This window comes from Aotus nancymaae, unplaced genomic scaffold, assembly GCF_030222135.1.
Source record: "Aotus nancymaae isolate 86718 unplaced genomic scaffold, 86718_ANA_hifiasm-v0.15.2.pri h1tg000040l, whole genome shotgun sequence".
Lineage (NCBI taxonomy): Eukaryota > Metazoa > Chordata > Mammalia > Primates > Aotidae > Aotus > Aotus nancymaae.
The window spans coordinates 53312025-53322522 of record NW_026988454.1 but is presented as its reverse complement, the minus strand read 5'-3'; the positions used below and the strand labels follow the sequence as shown (position 1 = coordinate 53322522).

General features: G+C 37.4%; 1 protein-coding gene across 3 annotated transcripts in view; it reads right to left on the bottom strand.

The window, feature by feature from the left end:
• The window catches only part of HS3ST5 (heparan sulfate-glucosamine 3-sulfotransferase 5), a 185372-nt gene that overhangs the window by 62166 nt on the left and 112708 nt on the right, over window positions 1-10498 (bottom strand). The gene's annotated exons all lie outside the window — the stretch shown is intronic.

Genomic DNA, 10498 nt, shown 5'->3' with positions numbered 1-10498 from the left:
TAATGTGAAAGCACTTCAAAACAGCTAAATGCTAAACAAGTATGCTATTACTCTAAACTCTGACCCTAAACCCAAAGCGTCAGTATCGTTTATAAATTGGCTATTCAATCTAACTTCTTCCTGGAGATACTATACCAGGCAAAAAAAGACCTATTTGAATTTTATCTCCTCTGCTAAGTAAAAAGAAACCAGAAAAATGTCTAAAGAAAGGAGGAAGATCAGTGCATCAAGCAGGCAGATATAATCCACAACATAGATAACTGACTTAGGCTAATTGGGAATTCAGAAATAGACATCTCTGCCCTGTATAACTACCACTTGCCTCAAATATTTCACTCTCTACCAAGGCATCTACCTCTAGGAGTGGCACTGTGGGCAACGTAGGGAATTCAGAGTGCATCAAGTGTCTCTATAGTGTGTCATATTCTGAAAATGCCTTTGCAATCAATTCTACATATTATGCTTCACAAGGACCTCGAGAAGTATGTTAATATTATCCTTGGATCAGAAAAAGAAGACAGCTAGCAATTAAGTGATTTGCCTCAGGTCATAAAGGGAATTAATGCCAAAACTAACATTCAAAGGGCCTTCTTCGCATGGCAAGGAGAACTCCTTTATTTCTCCAGTTGTAAATTATCTATATTATGACCAGATTTACCAGTCCTCAAGGCAGATGACTTTGAGGTACCATTGAGGCTCTGAGGGGGCGTGTATGGACACCTATACAATTATTGCCGGCTTAGTCATTTCCACATAAGTCATAGCTAGGTGTAATTTTCAGCAGAAAAAAATGGCATGTAGAAAGGAGCCCTTGATCTATAGTCAGGCAAGTAATACAAAGAAGAGACGCGAGGGCAAATCTGTGTTTTGTCTTTAAGAGTTTGACATTCTTTCTTGGAGACCTGTGATTCTTAAATACTTTATGTATTTCTTAAGGAAATACATAACAAACTGCATTACAAACAATCTGTATATAAGAAGCAATTATGGCCAGGCGCGGTGGCTCACGCCTATAATCCCAGCAGTTTGGAAGGCCCAGGCAGATGGATCACCTGAGGTCAGATCTTCGAGCCAAGCCTAGCCAACATGGCAAAACCCCATCTCTACTAAAAATACAAAAATTAGCCAGAGGTGGTGGTGGGCACTTGTAAATCCCAGCTATTCGGGAGGCTGAGGCAGCAGAACTGCTTGAACTCGGGAGGTGGAGATTGCAGTGAGCCGAGATTGTGCCACTGCACTCCAGGCTGGGCGACAAGAGCAAAACTCCGTCTCAAAACAAAAAAAAAAAAAAAAAAAAAAAAAAAAGAAAAGAAGAAAGCAATTATATGGGGTTGCTACCATTATTTACCATTATCTTGACTACTGGTTCTCATTTCTCTACTCAAGAGTATATAGTGAACAAATCAGGTAAACTTGAAAGTTTAAAACATGGAAGTAAATATGAGTTCCCACAGGTGGGACAGGCCTCATGACCAAAATGAATTGATAGAAAGGTGTATGTCTCAGTCATCAATCTCTTCACAAGATGTTTACAGTTCTTCTTTCTGACAGGTGGTAGGAGAGTATCTTCTATCCATCCCCTATTAAATACAGGAGTAGAATAGGACTGTTCTGACCAAGAAAACATGAGCAGAAATGGCACTTCTAGGTGAGAACTTTAAGAGTTAGTGTGAAATGTGGGAACTCTTTCCCTCTGCCACCATGTCTGCTGTCTGGGAATGCTCCAGATAATGGCAGTTCTGTTTGCCTTGTCCTGGGCTAAGGCCAGAGGAACACAGGAGTACCTAAGCCATGATAGTATGTAGCTTGAGAAAGAGAAAAACATATCTTATAAACCACTTAGATTGGAGGGTTGTTGTAATCAAAGCATAACATATACTGTTGCTATGAGGCAATTCACCTGCTTCGAAAAGAACAAATACACTAAAGGAGTAAGAGCAGCAAAGCATAAGAAGAGGCACACAGTGAATGGATGTCCACAACCTAAAGGGAAAAGTAGAATGCAAAGTACCTGAGGAAAGATAAGGCAGTAGAGAAGTTATCTCACTGGGGTGATTCAGCCAAAGTCTTTCCTTACACAGATGGCACCACTGGCATGGAGGTTGGACCATCATTGGGAGACTTCATCCATTTGAAAGATGTCAGAACTTTTGTTCTGATAAAATGCAGACTCTGATAAATTCTTGACTTCCAGTAAATAATGTGACCTTTCTTTCAAAACTAACAATGTGGTCTTTCAAAAATGGGGGAGGCAGTGAGAATTGCAAATTGAAATTAAACTGCCTTAATAAGGAAGAATTGCTTAATGTTAAGGACAACATGAAAAACCTAGGAGATTAAGTAGCAACTGAAATAGGAAGAGCACTGCACACAGAATTGCACTCCAGCTTTTAGAGAAGTGAATACAAAAGATTTAGACAAGAGATATTTGTGACATCATAATTATAAATTTTAAAAGGGTTTGGAACTCTGGCAGGATGGGAAGATTTAGTATATTCTATTACAATATAGTCACAAGTAATCCTGATTAGGAGCCCTCAATTTTTGCAGGATACTATATGCTTCACTAATTAATTCAACAAATGTTTATCAAGTAAGTACTGGGAGTTAGAAATTATGTCAAAATGTTGGGGCTCAAAGAGGACAATAAAAATAAAGTAATCCCAGCACTTTGGGAGGCCAAGGTGGGGGAATCACGAGGTCAGGAGTTCGAGACCAGCCTGGCCAACATGGTGATACTCCGTCTCTACTAAAAATACAAAAATTAGCCAGGTGTGGTGGTGCTTGATGTAATCCCAGCAACTCAGGAGGCTGAGGCAGGAGAATCGCTTGAACTGGGAAGGGAGGTTGTAGTGAGCCGAGATCACACCATCGCACTCCAGCCTGAGTGATAGAATGAGACTCCATCTCAAAAAAAAAAAAACATCAAAAAACAACAACACAAACAAACAAGTAATAAACAGACAAGCCCCCGGTAGCACTTATTAAATATTTGGTATTTGTTAGTGATTATGTAACTTTTTCCCCTAACTATAAGCCTGCTACGTAGGAGTAATTCTCATCGTAAACAGGAGACACAGGCACAGAGAAACGAAGTAATTTAGCCCTACATTTATGCAGTAATTGTCCAAACTATGACAGGAAGTCAGTCTTCTATGATTTCAATGTCTATTCTTTCAACTATACTTTGATGCCTTTCACATCTAATTTTGAGATTACATATACTGTTTTACATTTTAAAAATGTGTGTGTGTGCGCACAAAATGAACAATGGATTTACCTTACACACAAAAAAATATCTCTTTATGTGATTATTTTGGCCATTTTTTTTTTCAGTTTAATTGGAAAATAGCTATAGAAAATCAGGGGACATTAATGATTTATAGGCTATGATTTGAGAATCTTTCTAGTAAGTCACATGTGAGATATAAAGTTGCTTTTCAGCAAAGAGTCTAAAAATATTTAATAGAAGAAAAAAGGATACTCTTAGAGAAAAATAACAAAATCCTCTCTAAATATATAAGCAATGATCAAACCGGTTTTACAAATTTATAGGTGAGGGTAGAAATTTTCTTATTTTTAAGAGGATTTTGTTCTTTTTCTTCAGGGCTTGAATTCCACAAATTAAAAAGGGAGGTCTTACATATTTCTTTTTACAGAAGTCCTAGTAATGTACACCTATAATTGGAGGAATTTTGGCATCTGAGAACATAACTCAGCATTTATTATAAGCCAAACAGCTAAATTGATTTTAGCATTCTGGAAGAAAAATTGCACCTTTGGCGCTGAATTGCTTCCCTATGAGCATTGAGCCAAATATAAATGTACATTTGAAAGGAAACAAAAAACGTTCAAATTCTAATGTACCTCAGGCTTATAAATCAGAATCCAGTCACTTTAAATTAAGTTGGATTTCTTGAAGCAAAACTACTCTTATTATTTTTGTATTACTGTTCTGACCCACAGTTTATATACCACATAACAGTGTTCTAAGTTTTCAAATACAATAGAAATAGAAATCTCTATGTGGGAGGTTTCTGTGATATTGCTCGCTCCAGCTAACACAAGCAACCACCACAGTGTCAACTCACTTCCTAGGACATCTAAAAGACATGTGATATTCATTCCACTCAGGGTTCTTTCTGCAACTCAGTGCTTCAAGGACAAATTTGCTGCCTGTTGGTTCTTTTAAATTTTTTGCATTAAAGAAAAATTTAAATTTCTAAATAAGCAAAAAAAGGAAAAATGTATTATCTAATTACCTAACAGAAAAAACATTGGAAATACCTTGGTTTGTGACTTTCCAAACCCTTTTCTTTGTAGATAAATTACATTTTCTTTTTATAAAAAATACAATACTAATATGTATTGCCTTTTTTTTTTTACTTAATCACATGTTAAAAGAATATTCACAGATCATTTAACATAGATGTATAGTATTAGTGCATGGCTTTTCTATATTTTTAAAAAACCAGTCACTATATTTGAATATTTAAGTTTGTCTCCATTTGGTTATTATCACATCATTCCTTAAGCATATCTGCCATAAAACAAGTTGAATGTTTATTTTAAAAATTATTTATTTATCTGTATATTTATTTATTTTTAGCAAACGTTAAAAATAACATTTTGGAGGTGGGAATACAATTTTGGGTGATAAGGAGCTAATTAGTATTAGATCTTAGTTCTGACGGCGTGTCCTACCTTCTTCCTGCTGGAAGTCATGCTCCAGGCCCCACCTGGGTGCTAGATGCCAGGGGCTGCTACCTTCTATGCCCTTGCCTCACTCCTTACTGAGACTGGGGCTCTTCCCTGGTCCAGTTCAGACATCACCCCCTGTCCCTGGGGATGAACCTGTCTGGCATAATGCTTGAAGGGAAGGTCCAGCTGGAATTGTCTGTCACTCTGCTTAGCAAGACTTGCTAAGCTGACAGTTTTCAGAATGTGTGATGAGCACTTAGAGTCATGCTTTGCTACCTGGAGCCCTCAGGAGCCACTGTGCAGGATACCCATACCATCCTTTGAGGCTGACCTTTGGGGGTTGTGCATAAACATTTCATCATTCATATAAGCACTTATTTATTCACCTATGGCACAATTTAGTGAGATCCTACTTTTTGGTAGATTTTTGTCTGGACCTGGAGATACAAGTGTGAATAACATAAACTCTACCTTCATGGAGTGGGTCTAAGTTTCAGAACTCCCAGGGAATTCTGAGCCAAGAAAGAAGGCATTTATTGCAACCAGTTAGAAAATCTCTGAATTCATTTTCAACAGGATGGTAGATTACATTTAGTTTGGAACAATTGTGGCATTTGGTATTTTTATTACACTGATTTTCTCTCTTACATTCATGGTACTCCTTGTTAACTCAAGATTGGAAGAGAATAATTCCCCTAGGATGTTAAACCCACCCTTCTGTTAACATATGTTACGAATACATTACAACATGAAAAGCCAACTATGCCTTCACCATGTCCACCTTCCCTACCTTGGAGGAATGTGTGTATTATAGGTAATGTGTGAAGACAGAAGCAAGGAACATGGGGATGACTTGTGGGTCATAACATTATTGTTACGTAAACAAGATTTTAACATCTGATACTCTGAACTCCCAATCAGCAATGATATTTATTTTTAGATACTGAATCATTAAGCCAGTGAAAAATTTTCTCTTCTCTTCTTTCAATGTCAAGTGTATATACAGACTGTTTTTACACTGCCCAGACTCAACACTCTAAGTTGGAAGAGACACTCAAATATCTTCTAGTCCAACACATTCATTGTAGAAACAAGAAAACTAAGCCAGCATTAAATGGATTGAGGTTTTCCCACTTCAGAATTTGAATGTCCAAAAGCAATTAAGAGTATGTCTGACTAAAAACTGAACAGGGCTGGGCATAGTGGCTCATGCCTGTAATCCCAGCACTTTGGGAGACCAAGGTGGGCAGATTGCCTGAGGTCAGAAGTTCGAAACCCACCTGGCCAACGTGGTGAAACCCCGTCTCTACTAAAAATAAAAAAATTAGCCTGGCCTGGTGGCAGGCACCTATAATCCCAGCTACTTGGGAGGCTGAGGCAGGAGAATTGCTTGAACCCAGGATGCGGAGGTCGCAGTGGGCCGAGATTGCGCCATTGCACTCCAGCCTGGGTGACAAGAGCAAGACTTTGTCGCAAAACAAACAAACAACTGAACAGAACAAGGTATATACCCAAGAGGATAATTCTTCAAAAAGTATCAAGAAAATGAGAATAATTGTCCAATTAAATAAAATCCAAACTCTTTAGCCCGACATTCAAGGTCAATTTCTTTTTCTTCCTAACATAAGGTTAGGAAACTTCTCCAGCCAACTCACTTTTTGAGCACAAGCATATAGATCCATGATCCCATTCAGCATGCTAATCTATGGCTTGACCAGCTTCATGCCTAGTTCAGAAATTCAGCCTGCCTTCCAGACAAGTGGGTCCTGTGGCTATGGAGCTTCGGCTAAAATGTACTCTGTATGGAACACATATTCATTTGCATGTACAAATGTTACTTTGGAAATTTAATAATTCTTTGCATATGTTGGTATTTGGTAACTCCAAGACAATTATTTTTTCTTCCAAGATTTTACAACCCTGTGAACTTGTCAGGATGCACTAGGGATAATTCATTGTTGCTCTCTGTATTTCTTTTTTCAAGAATTATATAAAGATACCAGCTCTCTTCTTGATCTTTATCATGATCATTATCACATCCACTCTCTAAGTCTGAGGTCAAAGCTGGCAATGCCCTTAACATCTCCCTTCCACCAAGAGGTATCCTGCCGTAATGATCTTCCTCCCCTGGCTTCAAGTCGCCTCTGGAGTGCTTCTGAACTTCCTAGCTTTGATTTTTCCCATTTCAGTTCCTGCCTTTTTGTCTAGCTCTTGCTGTGACTGACAACCACTGTGGATCTGATACCTTAGACCCCAGTTCTTCCTGATGTTGCACCATAGTACTGGGCTAACAATCCCATTTGAATCCCAGCTCCTGAGTCCCAGCCCAGGTCAGACCTGCCCTGGACCTCATAAGGAATATGAAACGCTGGAAAGCAGGGTATGCCAAAGATGCATACTGGCCAGACTGAAACTCCTAAAGCAGCTTATCAATTCTTTCATTCCTCTCAGTTGATAGCTTCCTATTTTACAAGGGCTTCAACTAACCATACCCATTCCCTGGCACCCAACCACATATGTGACTAAAATAATAAGTGAGGTTTTTTGTGTTTTGTTTTTGTGTTTGCCTGTATCAAACAGACATTTAGGTGAATATGTTTTGGAAATATCCTAGCTTATATTAATACTTTTCCCTTACTGTGGTTCAGTTTTTTGGCAAGTAACTCTGTCCAGGATTAGCTCTTTTTTTTTTTAATCAAATGGGACCAGCTAATGAAAATAAACCCTGATAATCAGAGAAAAAAAAAATCACACAAAGAATTTAATATTATTGTCCTGCTTTCTTGGTCCGTGAGACAATGTAAGTGAAATCTCTCTTTTAGATTGCATTATTAACAATCAGCTATCAATTTTCAGATTTACATTGTTTTGGGCCATTTGGTACATTTCTCTCCAGACAATTGCTTGATTAGTAAAGAAAATATTCTGTAAAATGAGCTGGTAAGATGTAATGTTTCAAAGCTTGATCCATGGGGTGAGTCTAGTTGTGTGGCATAAGCAATTTGCTGGGGTGGCTGCTTTTGCTGGAAATCTCTTAAGAAAAGCAGCCAGGATATAAGTTTATATATCTTGAGTTATCATTAAACTCAGTCTGAGGAGAGCAAATAAAATATAATTGATTTTTCTCTGGAAGATGTGATTTTCCACTGAAATATGTAAAATAAAATATATTCAATAAATGATTTTATTTTTTAAAATACAAAACACTTCTGAAGTTGAAATATCTTTAGAAAGAATTATGATTTGAACTTTCTGGCATCACATATCAAGAGCACTCTAACATATGCCTTTCAATTAGCAAAAGCACATACAACTTAAAAACTTTTATGTTTTTAGTAGAATTCCTTACTGGAGCTTAAAATTCTAAAGTTCACTTAAAAAGTTTGAATATTCTGAGAAAATTAGTTGTAAAATGTAGGGCAATATATCAAAAATAGTTTTAAATATATAAAACTATTTTGGTTCAGCAAGAGTCATTGAATCCTAGTAAACTAGTTTTCTAAATTTTTATCTTTATGAAGGTTGTTAAATATTCAGCAGGATCAAAAGGCACTCTATTTCCAGCATCATCTACATCAAAGGCAATTCTTAAGAAATTGGTAATAGATAGAGTTTTATTCCCATAACGAAGCCTTATAGCACACATTGCTATTTAAGGCACTAAGACAACCAACAGCATAACTGGGACCCTAAGCTGAACTCCTCCTGATTAATCAATATCCACTATGCAGGGAGATTACATAGTTGATGCAAAGCTGAAATCATAGCACAGCATCTCAAATATATCAACTTGATGATTACCTGACTAGCCTTTCCTGCTGACTTCTTGTCAACACATGATAGCCCATTTGGCATTGTTTGACTCTGCTCTAAAATGCAGAACTAGGCAAATTACCCAGGCTCTGTTTTGAAGTGAAATACATGCACCCTGGAAGCTGACAGGCAGTATTACAGGGAACTAGGAAACAAAATCCTCAGAGACCACTCAGAAAAATACCTATAGGAGCCCATTAAGACAACAAAGCTCTTGAGGTAAAATTCTATCTAAGAAGCTTTAATCAAAGAGCAGCATGAATCTTATATTCTTGTTCTTTCTTCACCACAATTAATATCATCAGTTCCTTAGGGTGCTCAGTAAGGAAAAGCATTTCAAAAATACTCCCTGGATAGACCAAGAAAAATGTGCCAAATACACATTCTACACAAGCAAAGAATTCAGTGTAGAGGGAGATGTTTTTAAAAAGAGTAAAAATAAAAAAACAGAGAGGCCTTTATAAGTTTTTTTATAGCTAGTCATTCATAAATAGTAATTCACGCCAGCTCCAGACACGCTTATACACGAAGCCCAAATTGTCTCCTTTTCCCAGACACTTGCCTCAAGGTGTCTCAACCTTTCATTTCCTCTGTTCAGCGTCTTATTGGAAGAATGTCTGATAAGAGATAGTATGAAAAGCACTATCTATACAGATATGCAGATTTGAGATTAAGAAGCAGGATTCTCCAGCTATGTGCTGTGTAACTTTGAAGCAGTTAAGTATTTTTGGGCCAGTTCATTCATTTGTAACACGGGGATAATAATACTGACCTCAAACAATTATTTTGAGAATGAAGTGAGGTATCTAATGTATGTAGGAACAGGTTCAATAAATGGCTGTTGTTTTTATTGCTATAAACTGATTCCTCCTGGGTGAATTTGCTGTCACTGCAACTCATCCATAGGGTATTTCTATTTTAAAGTGGTTTCTGGAGGATTGGAGAACTCTCAGGACTAAAAAATATCAATTTACTTCAGGCATTTCAGGCACCCTGCTGGGCTGGTGGGTGAGTTAATTTCTGTCATGGGAGCCTTCCTTGAACCTTTCAAATAGATGCATAGGAAGCCATGAGCAGTGAATCTGGATCAGAAGAATTAGGTTCAAATGATTGTTTTACCACTTGCCAACTGTGTGAACCTTAGGCAAATTACTACCTAATCCTTCATGGTCTAGGCTTTCTCATAAATAAGGTGGGGATAATGACATATAAGAGGTCATTATAAGACATGTAAGAGGTTAATAAGAGGGTTACATGACACAAGGCATAAAAATGACATCTTTTAGTCCAGCGTGTTCTCCAATCCTCTAGAAACCTCTTTAAAATAGAAATATCCTCATGCCTGTAACCCCAGCACTTTGGGTGGCTGAGGTGGACTGATCACTTGAGGTTAGAAATTCGAGACCAGCTTGGTCAACATGGTGAAACCCCGTCTCTATTAAAAACAAAAACAAAAAACAAATTCCTCCATTATTGGAAGAAAATTATACTTAATTACCAATTTCTTAGGAATAGCCTTTGTTGTAGATGATTCTGGAAATAGGCATGAAAATGAGCGCTCTCAATGGTCAGTGCTATACAACTATAAATTATTACCATGAGCCATTCCTTTCCTTTGTTATGTAACATGACCTAAGAGTAATACAAATTTCTTACCATTGAGAAATAAACAGTAACCTAACTGGTCAAGAATAAACCAGAGAAGGAAAGAAAATACACACACATTTAACTCAAAACAATTTCGATTCCAAGTTTGGGGATTTCTGCATTCATATGGCTTGCAGAGTTTGAGAACTATCAAAACTACCTGGGCAAATAAGCACAGATGCAAGCCATAAAAGGGGTGAATCTTAAAACACTATGACTATTAAAAGAAGCCAGGCATACAAGTGTCCATGAAGAGATGAATTGATCAACCAAATGTGATCTGTACATACCAATGAAATATTATTCAGCCTTAAAAAAGAAGGAAATTCTGACACAT